The sequence below is a fragment of the Falco punctatus genome, assembly GCF_963210335.1.
Source record: "Falco punctatus genome assembly, chromosome: 1".
In the NCBI taxonomy this organism is placed as follows: domain Eukaryota; kingdom Metazoa; phylum Chordata; class Aves; order Falconiformes; family Falconidae; genus Falco; species Falco punctatus.
This window is the reverse complement of record NC_137580.1, coordinates 77,594,816-77,608,651: the sequence shown is the minus strand read 5'-3', so window position 1 is coordinate 77,608,651 and position 13,836 is coordinate 77,594,816. Positions and strand designations below refer to the sequence as shown.

The window sequence follows — 13,836 nt, the reverse complement described above, 5'->3', positions numbered from 1 at the left end:
AGCACTTGTGTGTCTGTTTAACTCCAGTGTGTAACAGATGGCTAGAGACAAGGCATTTCTTTTCAGCCAGGCTCATATTGACATTTTAAGATAGCTTCCTTTAGATTCTTATTAGTTCTTGTAATCTGGCCATTAAGTCTTGCCTTATGCATTACGGTTAAAATAAAATTCAGTTATATACAGGCCTTTAAGAAATGTTATAGCATGTTACTTACAAAGAAATCAAGTGCAAATCACCCCTTCAAATGTGTATTTAGTTTTAGCCTGTAGCGTTTAGATGTTATAAATCAGTTACTGGTCTATACTTTTGCTGCTCTTTAACAAATTGTGGATCAGAGCGGTACAGCCCTTCTTACTCATTGACAGATGTGACTTTTTCTTATCCTTCTCTTCTTGTGACTTTAAACACCCACCAGGCTGTAGGCAGCCGAACAGGTCTCAAGATGGACCAGTAAAGAGGATGTAACACCTGTGCTGTAGAATGTGACTTTAATCACCATTTCAGGTCGCAGTGAGGGATGCCTCATGGGTGAGGCTGCCAGAAAGCCTTGTCCCCCTGGGGCCATCAGCAGCACCAGCAGCCCCTGTGTCTGCCCCAGCTGCCACAATGCATGAACAAATCTCACCTCTCTACCTACACCTCTGCTGCTGCACCCCCAGCTTCATCACCCCACACCAAAGCTGTCCGGGTTTAAGCCTCTTCTTCCTCGCATGGCAACGCAGAAGAAGGTGGGAGGCTCTTTCACAAGTCTCCAAACCTCCCCAATGGCTACATACAGCTCAGTCATTTATCGTCCCATTGCACAGACAGCAGTGACATAGGTGTCAGGATCTAAAAAGCATGTTCTCTGTCTGACCCAAACCATTTCCACCAGCCTCAAGCTCTGTCACCTCTAATGCACAGAAATGTATTTCTCTATAACTGTTTCTCTTCCATCCATCCTTTCCAGCCTCCCAGCCATGATTACTTAACACAGGAGTTTTAGTTTTTAAGGGGGAAAACCTAAGAGTCTGCTGTTTCACACTTGTTTCTGAAATGCTGTGACCACAAGGGAACAAAGAGGACAACACATTTCAGAAATTAATGGGAGTCAAGGAATGTAAATACAATTTCACAGCATATCCCCAACGCTGCATATCTGACTTCAGTGACTTTTAGATGAACTCTTCATCTGAATGCATCTTTGTTGGGGTTTGTACATTAACTGCACACTTTGCTGAGTTTCATTGTGCAAGAATAACATCACGAGATGTATATTCTTCTTTCTGGTATCATCCTGAAAATGATTATGTGGTGACTTAAGCATTCCCCTAAAAGTCTTAGTTTTGTGGTAATGAGTTGCTTGTCAGAAAACAGTTATGATAGGACTCAGTACCATTCACTGTCCATTGAAGAACTACTATTAAACCCTTGAATAGCTGGCATTTTTCACTATCATTGCACCCACTGTGGCTGAGGCAATGAGCAATGAATGACTTCTCTGCAAGATCCACACTGTCCCTCCTGTGTTTTGCTTTCCCTGCGAGGGAGAACTGCACCAAAGTGCTTTTGAAGTGTTGTTGCAACCTCACAAGAGGGGCAAAGAGCAGTTTCACTGCACATCTCAGAATGGTTTTGCCATCCATAGCTGTACGCCACAGCCAAGCATTAGGATGCTCATTCCTCTGGGGAGCTCCAAGGCTGGTCTCACATCTAGGACAGGTTCTACCCACCAGAGATGCCTGTGCAAAAAAAAAAAAAAAAAAAAAAAAAAATGTGCCCAGTCCATCCAAACACTTTGTTTGCTTTGACGAAGGCATTAAGAAAGAGAAGCTTTCTTGAGTACCACATGGTTTCACAAGCATTTCTCATCAGCCACAGTGGAAAACGATAACAGCAGAATTCTCAAAATAAGATCAATTTTGGTGATGTTTCACACCAGGAAAATTCTTGCAGAATCCTCTGATTATTTCAACATCACCCTATTAAACTAACCGAATCCTCAAGGAGATTCATAAAGCCAGTTTCTCTACCAGTGTCCACACAAGGTACCTCTGTCCCTTAAGAAAGAGGCTGACTACAAGTGATAGAAAGGAAGACTCTCCAGGGATACCCACTTCCAAACCTGCTCAGCTCTCAGTGTTTCTCTCCTCATTCTTCATTCCCCTTCATCTCCCCTCTCCCCACTCCCTCTCTTTCTGGATAAGAACCTTAGGACACGATAAAGACTGAAATACTAAGGTTTTATACTCACTACTTTGAAATGGGGAAGGATTCCTATGTGGGTGTTTGAAGTCATCTTTCAAAATTTTCTACTTGGACACTTTTATCAGTATGTGTAACGCTTTTCAGATAAACCCCCTGAGGGGTGAGTAACTGTAAGGTTACTTTGGCCATGATGACTTACATATACATTTGCAAGGATGCATTCCTCTAAAAATTTGTTTCTTCTCTCCCCACAAAAGCTGCTGCCTCTGTGGAAATGTTATTCTTTGGTGAGAAGAGTTCTCCCCATCTCCCTCTGACCCAGACAGAAGGCAAGACTCGTTAAGCAAATGGGCCTGGCTTTAACAGATTTGATGAAGAGGAACCTTCCGTTACGGATATGGCAACAACAGCACGATACGTACTGTAAGCACATCACCATTTTCCTTGGCCTAGGGAAGTTGGGTTCTGATTGGTTTTCATTTGTGTAATCACAAAGTCTTTCTTTTAAATAGAAAGTTTGTTTCACTAATCTCTCTCTTCTTTTTAATAGCCTGTACGCAACCCCTCCCCCCCAAAACATGTAACATAATGGGGGCTTGCAAAGTACACAAACTGCAGATTTATTTTTTCAAATACCCACTGAAAAAATACCCCTTTTATAGTACGCCTTACATAGCTCCATATAAATATTTTTATACAGCCCATATTTTAAAAAGCCTTATCCTTCTGCTTCAGCGTCTTTCAAAACCAGCTGAAGCAGCTACCTCTGGAGGGGTGACCTGTCCCAGCCCAAGTACAGCCACGTCCCTGCTCTATCACTTAGGGCACAACGGGACTTTGTGGGCTGGCCCTGCTACAAAGCTTCCCAGATTTCTGCATCCCGCGCACAGCATAATTTGCAACTGGACCCTTTTCCGTGCAAGACACTTATTTTCCCTCTGAGGCTCCTTTGGCAGCCTACATGGGGAATGCGCAGAGCCAGTGCTCAGCCCCCTCGCTGCTTCCCCTGTTTTGGGGCTTTAGGTAAGTGGGAAGGCAGTTCCTGAACTTCATCTGGCTCCATCATGGGCCACGGAGAGGAGGAGCGAGTCCCCGCGCTGCCTCGCCACTGGCAACCTGCCCCGGCAGGGCAGGGAGGAGCTGCTCTAAGGCAGGTTTAATGCATGTCGTTGCCAGTTTATGGCCATTCCTTCGTGTCCTTCACTTTTTCTGAATCAACACTTTGAAAAGGCAGCTGTGAGGTTATTGTCCCATAGAACATTATTAAAGTCTGGTGGAAGTGTTCATTTAGTACTGGCAAGCTGGATATTTCATATAACTGCTACTTTTTCATCATACAGCATGTTATTAATTGTGTTTTAAAAACCAGTTGTGGATCCCATTTTACCAGTTGTAGAACATAGACACTTGCCTGGCCAAGCAAAGCAGCCCAATGCATCAGTCTATGGAGGAGACATTTATGTGGGCAGGGTGCCCACTGGGCTGAGATCTGCATTCAGTCATCACTTTCATCCAAGTCCGGGGAATTTTTTCAGTCATCCTTTTTTAAAGAAGTTTTTATGGCAGTTTGTGCTACCAGAGTAGCGTTAAGGGACCACTCAGGGCTGGTGGAGGAGGAAAGCAGAAGGATGGAAGTGGCCACTTCTAGCTGGTCATGCCCCCCGTGGGGGAGCTGGAGGAATAAAGGCTGGCTGTCCGAGCAGCGCTGCGCCGGGCTGTGTGCTCTTGTGCTGCGGGGGCTGCGGACGCTCTCCCCAGAGCCCACCGTGCAAGCAGCAGGACTAAGCCCGGCTCCTTTATACCCAACCACAGCCCCCCAGTGTTTTAGGGACAGGCTGTCTGAATCCTTTTCCAGCTACACCGCTGTCAGTTAAACAACGAAGCTTTATGTACTTTGCACCAACAGCAGCCCCACTGCTGGGTGACAATGCGGCTGTCCCCCACTCTGCTCCCAGGGGCTCCCCAGTGCCCGGCTGGCGCAGAGCCAGGGGCAGGAGCCCACCACACTCGCCGTGGGGGGGCTGGAGGCAGTACCGTGCTCTGTGCATTGCGACCCATTACGTCATTGGGACTGCGATTCTCGAGACCCCTCACGCCAGCGAGAACAAGAGTATTATTTTATTGCCTTGATGAGCAAAGGCTGCCCTTTATGTTCAGAAACTCGCAGGTGGCTCCACAAGAACAAGACCTTGCGTCTTAGCATCAAGCCCTGTACAGCTGGGACCCCATAAACTCCTTCCCCTGAGCGAGGATTAATAGTGATTCATGCCTGTGCGTATACTGTTAATGTGTGTGAGCAGGTTTTACTGAAGCTTAAAGGAACTACGTGCCAAAGTACACACACCAATTCACTGATGGTCACTTTGTAAAAGTTTATAATGAGATAAATGAGAGAAAACACATTTCCTTTTAATTAATATGCAGAAAACACTTTAAGCTGAGAAGGGATCAGGTACTTTGAATGTAAGAAAAATGCGCGCTAATAAAGGAAAAGCTCATCTTGTCACCAGTAAGCTGTCTGCATGCCCTGAAAGCCCAGCTTCAGGCCCTGTTTTGGGGCAGATGCATTTTTCCAAGGCTAAGCTGGCAGCAGAATATGCTGCCGCACCACTCTGCTTAATGGGCTGTTATTCATCCTGCTGGAACGGTTGTGCTGTGCACTTCTCAGAAGGGCACCCAATGCATCTGCACTGACCTCTCAGCCTCTGAAGTTCGAAATGACGCAGTAACCTCAGTAAAACACTACAGATTCCCCATCCTTTTCCAGAAAACCTGGGGGTGGGTAGCAGGGGGAAATACTCAGCTTCCTCTGTCTTTGCAAACCAATATTGCACTGACGAGCTGCTGTGTGTCGGAGTCCCAGAGCCCAGCTACTATACCTCAGGAACCAGTTCCCGAGGAAAACTGGTCTGTTCCTCTTTAAGCACCATGGAGTGCTGCATATTGCCTAGAGCCTCTTGAACTTTCTGTCCTGTAGGAAATTCCAATGCAACATTAGGTTTTATCTGCCACTGGAATGAGCTTTCCAAATGTCCATTTCCCACAGAAGGGAAGAATTTAAGAGAAACATGATTTTAAAAAGCCAGAATAACCTATCCCACTGCCACAGAGTGGTCTACAAAAGCAAGTGGCTCCGCTATGGCTTCAAGTGTAGATGCAGGGATAAACGAAAGTCTGGTGGCACGAGATCAGGGGTTGTATCCTTACCTATCCTCAGTCCCAGGCAGTTTCACCAGAGCAGCGTTTCAGGTTCGCCGTGCAGAGGCACTGCCTCCATTGTGCTGCCAGGACCTGCAGTAACCAGGTGGATTTGGCAGCTGGTGGCATTTACAGCAACGCGGCATTCGGGGGCAAGTGCTGAAGGGCGCGATGTCTGAGGTTCATCTGGTATGCTGCTGCATTTTTCCCTTTTTTAGCCACAAAGTAAGTGACTTTAATGTTTGTCTTTATAAAGTGAGTAGGAGTTATATTGGCTATACTGTTACTTGGCAGTCTTAATAGCACTACACTCACGATTAATAAGGAATACCTATCTTGCAGTTCAGCTATAGAACGAAATGGGAAATTTCGGTAGCAGTAACGAAAGAAAATGTTGGCAGTGGGCACTGTCTTTGGGCTATTTTTGCCTAACCAGACTAATGTGAATAGATTTTTTAAATGGTTCAAGCATATAAATATTAAAAGCGATGGCAATATTTTTTATTAAAACCAGTGCATTGCTTGGTAGGGCAGAAGGAAATAATGGCTCAAGGGTCTGGGAATGGGAGATGGAACCGTTTACGTCTAAGTCACTCTTTCACATCCAGCCAAGGTCAGCAGTAAACAAGAATCATATCGTTACCAGCTGGTGGCCCACAGAATGAGAAATAAATTGATAGTGTGAGTCCGGTTTCCATTAACAGAGGCAAATATCACAAAAACAGAAACAGAAGTGGAACTAATTGACACTGCTGCTGGCTCTACCTGCGAAGTTAAGGACAGAGCCACAGTGGAAACCCGACCACCTTCTCAGCGTGGCGGGTGGTCCCACCAGACCCAAGATGGAGCCCCTTGGGCAACACACGCTGCCCTTCTTGCTGTCACTATAGCGTGGCGCTGTGCCTCCCTCCTCTGGGGCAATGTGCCCAGCGTCTTGCACAGCCCCACAGAGGTGGCAAACCCAGAGACCTTCTCCCAGCAGGGCAAGGAGGGACCCCCTCACCCCCTTGTCTTCCCTGGGAACCATACGGTCCCTGGACAAGCGCCTATGTCCGATGGATTTTCATTGGCGTTCGCATCAGTAACAGCCTCTTCCTCCACCTTCCTGTAATTATATATCCGCTTGAAATAATAAAGTTTTAAAGTATAATACGTGAGCTTGGACTGAAGTGGCAGCTGATGTTTATTATTATTTTTATTGTTTGTTTCTTCTGGATTTTCTGGTGTAATTAATTTATCTAGCCGTAATGTTTTAAAAACACAATCAAATGGCATTTTAATCTGAAGCCAAAAAATACAGACTTGTAATACATGAACACTTAAAAAATGATGACTCTTTTTTTTTTTTTTTTAATATGACAAAGAAAATGTCAATTCGCTGTAATTACATTAAAGAACAGTCTCCTGAGAGAGAGGCAGGGGTTGGAGAAGAGTAAAGACTTGCTAAAAATAAAAAGACCGCACGGGTCAGCGGTCGCTTGATTACAATGTACACATTACAATATGCATTTGTATATATAAGCACATACATGCTTGTACATAATCGTATATAAACCAGCATGCTTTAACACTTAGCTCCGAATTTATGCTTTACAAAATGGTCCTTTCATAGGTAATAAGAGAGCATGAGATCCAGAACTACAAAAGGAAGTGTGCTGGTTTGTTTTTACTTTTCTCATATGACAGGCCAAATATTGCCTTTCTTGACATTAATATCTGGAAATTTGTTACACAAGTAAGGTAGGGGGAAAAAATTAATAAATGGGACTCATTAAAGGTATTGCCAGAAAAAACTTATGAGATTTGGCCAGGCCACTGATTTAATCAACATTTTTTCTTATTGAAAGCAAATGTTCAAGTACAGTGGAGTTGAACTGGCTAACTGGGGAGTTTCAAAAAGTGGAAAATGAGTCTGTATACATCTGCATATACCAAATATTAAATGGAAGAGAGCTCTGTCCGCACATTCTGGGAGAAGCAGAAATAAGGACAAAAGGGCCACTAAGGCTGGGATGCCTGTGAAGCAGAGGAAGCAGCAGCTCTCCTTTCCTCTTTCTGGGCTTCCAGGGTGGTTGCTGGAGGCTGGCTACGCTGAGGGGACAAAGCTGCTGTGAGACGCTTTTCTCTCTCTCTGACATATGTGGATTTATAGAAGGTTTCCCTCCGGGAGCTGGAGGCTGGGCCACGGTTTCCAAGGCAGACACTCCGTGCGGGAAGGCACAGAGCTGGCCACCGTGCCCGGCTGGAAGAGGTGGCCAAATCCCAGCCGCGATGGATGTATCCAGGAGCAAAGGGAGAAGCAACCGAGGTGGTAGGGCTCGTTTTTCCCCATCAGCCTCAAACATCAGCGTGCGTGTGCTCCTCTGAGAGCTGGTGCCTGGTGGGGAAGTCCCGGTGGCTTCAGCTCCCTGAAGTACCACCCATCAGCAGGCACGCACCTTTATGCACCTAAATCAGGCCCTACATTTCTGGGGAGATGGGGTGGGCGGTCCCGTACATCACTGGGTGCAAATGTGGCCATCATCTGTGCCCACAGGGGAAAACCTCTCCTGGCTTTCTGCACCAGGGCTGGCAGAAAGGGCCAGCCTACACCACCTTCTCTTGGCACATCAGCGTGGGAAAGAAGAGCAGCCTGTAAGACAAGATGAGCATTTTCATGTCATTTCATTCCCTTGCCTGATACTCAGCAGAAATACTCTACATGCCATGTGAGAACTGGCACAGCAATGGGCTGAAGCAGATAAAAAGCAGAAGCTGTGCGAAATGCCACATCTACAAGCAACCCCATGCAAATCGGCTGCGCAAAGCAAGTATTTTCCTTACCCCTCTGTGTGTGCAATCTGCACCTTGAGTCAACTATGCCACCTTGCTATAGACACAGATTTTATTTTATGTACAAGAGTCTTAAAAATAGCCTTCACCTCCTGAACCCCTTTCTACAAATGCTCCTCCACTTAGCCACAAGCTGAAGCTAATTTTCACACAACATCTGCTGTAATCAAAACCATCTGTGTGGCTATAAGTTAAGGACAGAGAATTTATGGCCCATGTTCTTCTCATCTGACACTGGGAAGTTTTTGTGTGCATTGTCTATATGTCTGCATTAGTTATATGACTTTGGGTCCAGACACCCACACTGTTTCTTCTTCAAAAACACTCTTTTTTTTCTTTTTTTCTTTTTTTTTTTTTTTTAAGTCAGCAAGGAATGCTCATTACCGTGATGCTTAGGAAGGAGTAAGTGATGCCAAGCTGACTAGCAGAGATGCAGGCTACCGTGCACAATTTTACTTGTTAGGCACTGAAGAGGCCTGTTGCGGTTTTTTGTTCATCCAATGTGTTTTATAAAGGTTCCTCAGCTTGGACCAGCTTTCCCGCACTATAGGTAATTAGGAAAGAAAAATAAATGAAAGCAGGACTCCGCTGGCTGCAGAGGAGTGCTACGCTCAACATAACCCCCTCAGCTGTACAATGCCAGACGGAGTTGCTAACAGAACTGACAGTTCGGGGAAGTGATTTATGAAGCTTTTCTTTTGTGAAAAGTTGGCATCTAGACAAATTATACCCCTGCTGCTGCCTGTGCACACCTCTGGCAAATACAAACCCTGAGAATATTCTATAAACAGACCATTATGCCCAATGACTCCCTTAAAAAGCACGATTAGAAATCAAAACACCTTGATCCACGATCGTTTAATATATGTGTTGAGGATTATGATATAGCAGCAGCAGAACAAGACATACATCGTACCACCTGGTACAAGAGAAAATAAGTAACCATTTGTTTACTTAGATATAAACCTGATATTCTCCCCTGCTGAACATGTATAGCTGAGCTAATCCACTCCGTTATACTGAGCATGTTTTTCTTAAAGCATGTCACTAATGAACAGTTTCTCTGCTGGTCTGGATGCAGCAGTGACAAATCTCTGTCCAGATAATTTCCTGTGCCCAATTCTCATCACTTTTCCAACAGCAACAGTATTCCCAAACTTTGCAGATTAGTTCAGAGACAATTACAAACTCATACTTCTCTTACACAGTTTTTTATGTCCTTATCCAGTTTCTCTTAGATACCATGCGTGAATGGTGTCATTAGGTTAAGAGGTATTAATGTATGTTAGTCCTTGCTTAGACACTACCCCAAGGAGCAGCCCATGCCCTCGGGCAGCAGACCATTATGCTCTGTTTATGACACTTTAGAGTCAGTAAAGAATTTTTAAGTAATCATTTGCTAGGGAACTTAAAATGTAAAAACGCTCTGATACTGTTTTTCTGTCTTTCACAGGAAGGATGGAAGGATGCCGTCCAGCTCTGTGGTCAGAGATAACATAACACTAAGGAGTTCTGCATTATAAGAAACTCATTTCCATGCAAGAACACCTGCAGAGGAAGAGTGCCACATGCACCACTCAGCTATTGCAAGGCTGCTCATAATTCGGATGAAAAACAGTAACAGGGGTTTAAGGCAGCTTAAGAATAGGCTACTGTGTTTAACCTACAGATAACTCAATCAAAGCTTTCCAGATCCTGCTGTAAGTGTGCAATATATTTAATATAGTGCAAGAGATGTCATCTCTGCAACCTCCCCAGCGGTATTTCTCTGCTCAGTTGAGCTGTTTTCATGAAGGTAAATGGACTGCACTGTTGCAACCAGCACTGAATCCACACGCATTTCCAGGTACGAGTTAAATTTTCTGTGGTGGCTGGATCCTGCTTGTGCTGAGGGGATGGAGGATGATAAGAGTATGAGATGGAGAGGGGACGGAGAGGATGAGAGTAAGTGTGGACACAGCCACACTTACTTGGCCTCTGGGCTGATGTAACACCAGCTGAGGAGGAGCACCCCTGTGACCACGCTAGCACGAGATGCCCAAGCGCCTCGTGGCAGTGGTACCAGGCACGGTGGGTCCTGCTCACCCTTGTGCTGGCATGCCCCAGCCCGGTCAGGAGGCAGTGCCCGCAGCAGCGCTGCCCTGGGCTCGGCTGCATGGCCAAGGCTGGCCCCTCCATAGCCTAGGCACTGGACGTGAGCTCTGCAGCACAGCTGGGTTAGATTATTGTCCGTCTGCATCCCTTTGCCCATGCAACCCAAAACTGAACCATTGTGTTTGCTACAAGGAGAAAAATGCAGGAACAGCATTACAAAGCCTCTCTCCCAAATGAAGTTTCAGTGACTCCCAGAGGGCTGTTTGACATCACTTCTAATTCATGAGTCTCTAGTTATTACTGGGTGCTCCAGCTAACAAGGTACTGGACAAAATGGAACGAGAATAAGGCAATACCTGACTGATGATAACTACTCCTCCAAAAATGTACTGAAAGACATCTATAAAAGAGCAAGGGTTACTGACTTAAAAAAAAAGAAAAAAAAATATAATGATCCTGAGGATGCATTAATATCAAATCCCTTCAACCTTTATAGCAAGTGAAGTAACACCGCCTTTAAAATAGAGAAAGAAGGTTTCCTCATGACACAAAGGAGGACCATAAAGAAATACATTCTCTGGGGACTTACTTTAGGAGGGCACAGTAACCTTTTCCTTACCCCATCACAGTATTTATCAACAAAATCAGATACAGAGGCACGTTTGGCTGGAGAGCTACAGGAAAAGAAAAATGAAGACTGAGGTGGGCGTTTTGAATGACATCCATAGTGGGATCCTGTGGTTTCAGGATGCTGGTTTTGTCAGCTTTGCACCTGTCCTGCCTCAGAAGCTGTGCAGACCAGGCTGATTAACACAAGTGAGTTTAATCAGGGCTTGAGAGGTCACATCCCTGCCAAAAGTCTGGGAGGTTTTATAACCCACCTATGCCATCACATCAGCTAAATAAACTCCCCCTGCTCTTTCTGGAGTGTTGACAACATTTATTTGATCTGTTTGGCACCATAGATTAAATACAAAGCTGCACACTGAAGGGGCGAATTTTTTTTCAATTACATTTTAGGTGAGATGGAGCAAGAGTAAGAGAGAGAGAGAAAGAGCAAAGTCAAATAACCAAGGTGTTACATTAGAAAAAAAGGTCTTTTCCTTGGCACAAAGTAATTCGAAGTAAAGCCAGGAAATTATGATTCTAATACCTACTCTGTCATCTGATTCCCTGTGTGGTCTTGGGTAAGTCCTTTAACCTGCCTGTCTAATTTCTTCAACTTATAAAATAGAAACAACCAACCAAGAGGAGTTTGATGAGTACTAGCAGATGTTTTCACAGCATATTGTAAAAATGTGAGAATCCATGGATGTGCTGTTGTTGCTCCCCAGGAGTACACCTGAATCAAATGAATCTGAAATGAAAAAAAATTTATATAAGATGTGAACAACACTCCTCTTTCTGCAGTGGACAATTTTATTTTAGTTATTTTTAATTGAGTTACAGAAGTATCCTTGCTAGGAATTCTTGCTGTAAAGCTGGCTGGGAAATAACTTGCTGCAATGTTTTATCATCAGAAATTTCTGCTGTTTTGACTGGATCCCTAAGATTTGAGATATGTTTCTTAATTACTGGAGTATGACATATATTAAGGATTAAGTTACCGGAGAAAATACTAGAAAAATTGAAATTTGCTCAATATTTGCTTATTCAGGATGAAATTCAATCCATCCTCCTAAAGGTAGACATGACTGGAGGCTGTGTTCTGTCTCTTTGCCATTTCTCTCTTCTTTCTACAGTTTTGACAGTAAAAGCCCCTCCGCAGAGGCCTCCCATCAGGGAACCACAGGAAGGCTATCTATGCACATGGACGGATGGGAGATAACAGGAAATGAAAATGGGGAGTCAGGAAGAAGATGTGATGAGAACTTGCCCAGCTTTGCTACTTCATTATTCAACAGCTTTCACTGCAACGAGGTGAGCCACACAGCAGAAAGCTTAAATATAGCAGTTTGATAACTTGATGTCCAAAAGCTTAAATAAAGCAGCTTGATAACTTGATGTCCAAAAGTAGTGACCTTTGCTCTTAGATGGTACCTTACCACAGATCTGATTTGTGAAGATGCTGACCATTTCCCAGTCTTCACAGAAGTCCACACTAAGCAGGGTCAAAAAGCAAGCCCCTCACCTAGGTGCCTCACTCCAATGTGTAAATCCAGCTCACAGTGTCGCTGGTTGAAATTTCTGTCTTAAATTTGCTCTCAAATGTCTGCTACGCTAACTCTAGCTTTGGTACAAGTCAGTGGATTTAGGGATTTCTTATTGGCTTGAGATAGGCTGTAAAGTGCCTTTCCAGCAGCTGAAGGAGGGATTAGGATTTCTAGCAGTGTGGCAGTACAAATTCAGGCTAACGGAGCTGATTTCGTTCAAATATCAATCTGCCATCTCCTGGAATGAGTCTTGCTTTAGACAAGTGGCACAATACGATAGAAGAAAACCGGGACGTCACTGCCATTCTCAAACAAAGAGCATATTCATTAGGAACGGCACCTCCTCCAAAGTGCTTACACTGGCACGGGTTTCCTACAGACAGCAACGGCTTCAAATCATATCGTATGTTACTCATTTACATATCACATTAACTAGTAAAGACAGCAGAAATCTAATGTTACTTCCTAACCAGCTCAGGATCTCTCTGCAGCTTATTAGTCACCTCTTCCCTCGGAAGAGGTTGCAGTTAACTGCATGGTTGCAGTTAAGAAGTCACCAGATGGGGTAGAGTCAGCACTCCAGCTTTTTACGCCCAAAGTCCACTCTTTTTTTTTTTTTTTTTTTTTTTTTTTTTGATCAACAGGTTGTTTTATGAAAACCCAGCTACATGAGGACGAAAGGAGTCTCAGTTTGGGAGAGGTATGCACGTGGTGGGCACCTGTGTCAATCACTGAGGGTGGTGCCACAGAGCATCCGTGAGGGTGCTGCGTGGTGTCCATGCAGGTGGGCAGGACGTGGAAGAAGCTCATGGAAAAATGCCCCAGCAGCATAAGAACTGTGCATAACCTGTGGGCTCCCTTGCTAACACTTCCAGGGCTGTACAACCTTGAATACCTCAGTGTTGAAACTGTGGCCAGTAAAGGAATTTCACTGTGGAGCAGCTCAAAGTGGCCACAGAAACCAGTAATAAACTTCTAAGGAGGGAGGTCTTTCAAGGGAGCCCACTGATTTCTTTTCCTTAGAGGTCTCTGGGAAGAATTTAATTTCTTTTCCCCATGGAAGAGAGTTGTCACGAGCAATAGTTTAAGCTTTTATGTGGCATGGTATTGGTTTCATTTAAACCACTTAGCAGTCTTGCTTAAGGCATCTGCTTGTGTAACCGACCCTCCGCTGGTGCTCCCAGATCTCCAGAATTCATATGCTGTCCTGCCAGCACACTGAATGGCTTCCCAGCTCCAAAAACTGTGCATTCACAATGCCCAAAAGACAACTAATTTCTGTAGCTTGCCAAAGAAACTTGATTCAAGAGCATTGTATTCTAGCTGTGGTTTTACGATACATGTCAATAGCTTTTGTTGAGTGCAGTTTAT

The 13,836-nt window shown here is 44.6% G+C and overlaps 1 protein-coding gene across 1 annotated transcript in view; it reads left to right on the top strand.

Moving 5' to 3' along the window:
* Positions 1 to 13,836, top strand: part of DCHS2 (dachsous cadherin-related 2) — a 250,110-nt gene that overhangs the window by 173,503 nt on the left and 62,771 nt on the right. Inside the window, exons 21-22 of the mRNA XM_080384716.1 lie at positions 2,446 to 12,232; positions 13,110 to 13,165. The gene's annotated coding sequence lies outside the window, so the exon portion shown is untranslated. The remainder of the gene's footprint in view (positions 1 to 2,445; positions 12,233 to 13,109; positions 13,166 to 13,836) is intronic.